This window comes from Aplysia californica, unplaced genomic scaffold, assembly GCF_000002075.1.
Source record: "Aplysia californica isolate F4 #8 unplaced genomic scaffold, AplCal3.0 scaffold00305, whole genome shotgun sequence".
Lineage (NCBI taxonomy): Eukaryota > Metazoa > Mollusca > Gastropoda > Aplysiida > Aplysiidae > Aplysia > Aplysia californica.
Window position 1 is genome coordinate 41,951 of NW_004797575.1, and position 1,195 is coordinate 43,145.

The window sequence follows — 1,195 nt, forward strand, 5'->3', positions numbered from 1 at the left end:
CCCCCCCCCCCCTCCCCAACCACACTAAATTAATGCACGAGAGTTATCCGTCTGTGCACGAGGACGTTATCACAGTCTCCATCAAATACACATTCATCGGGGTGCTTGAGATATAGTCACTACAACAATAATATAATATGTGCACACAATAATAATAGTATATTGTTGTGTATGCCGATCGGGTGCACTGAGTGCACGGGCATTGTTACACTACAAGGACAGTGTTGCAATGCACGCGATGCAGTCTTTCTAAGAGCACAAGAAATAAGCAACATGCGGAGATCGTCCCAGTCTCAAGCGCAAGGTCGTCTTCCTTTTCTCAACGCATGGCATTAACATATTATTACTTGGTGTATTCATCTCTTATTTTCATTATTCCCCGATTTTTCATATTCTCTTATTTGACCTTTTCTTGTATTTGATGGAATTATGAATTGTCGACTTGAGCGTAAATAAGCACTTTACAGTCATGAAATGCGAGACCAGTTAATTCATTTTCCCGAAAGAAATTATAAAAGGAAAAGAAAGGGGGTTGGGGGAGTACTGAAAGAAAATCCCCCCCACCCCCACCCCTTCGCTCTCCCTTTCCCTCTCCCCCACTCCCCCTTCCCATTCCCCCTCCTCACCCCACACCCCCCTCGTCCGCCTGCCTTCCATCTTCCCCCCTTCAGCTTCCGTCCCCGACACACAATAAATATAAACACGAGCAGAACTTCGGAAAGGCATCAGCTGGCTGTGGACCTAGCAACCAAACTGAATGGGGCAGGGAAAATACCCTCGCGATGTAGCGGGGCGCAAAGGCTGTTAGGGGGCGATAGTGACGAAGACGAACAGAGGCGGCTAAAGGACAAGAATTGATTGGTCCAAGAGCAAAAAGGTGAAGGAGTTCTTGACTACTCACAGAGTCTTGACCACTCCGAAGTTGGCTGATCGGTCAACTGTTTACTGAGGGCGGCTGTAGCCCCTGGCTAAGATGACTTTCATGTGTCGACGTCCCGAGGTAAATTTGCTCAGGGACACGAAGCGATGGAGTTGGAGAATGAGCCGTGAGGTGGTGAGGTGGGGTGTGTGTGCCGCTCTATTGTAGCGAAACTGGCTTGTTGGCTGGTGGGGATGGGATGAGGGGGATAAGGAGTGGAGGTGCGTATGAGCGCGCGCGCGTGTGTGTGCGTGTGTGTGTGTGTGTGTGTGTGTG

The 1,195-nt window shown here is 49.3% G+C and overlaps 1 long non-coding RNA gene across 1 annotated transcript in view; it reads right to left on the reverse strand.

Annotated features, from left to right (window-relative positions):
* Window positions 1-1,195, reverse strand: part of LOC118477933 — a 6,809-nt gene that overhangs the window by 5,182 nt on the left and 432 nt on the right. The gene's annotated exons all lie outside the window — the stretch shown is intronic.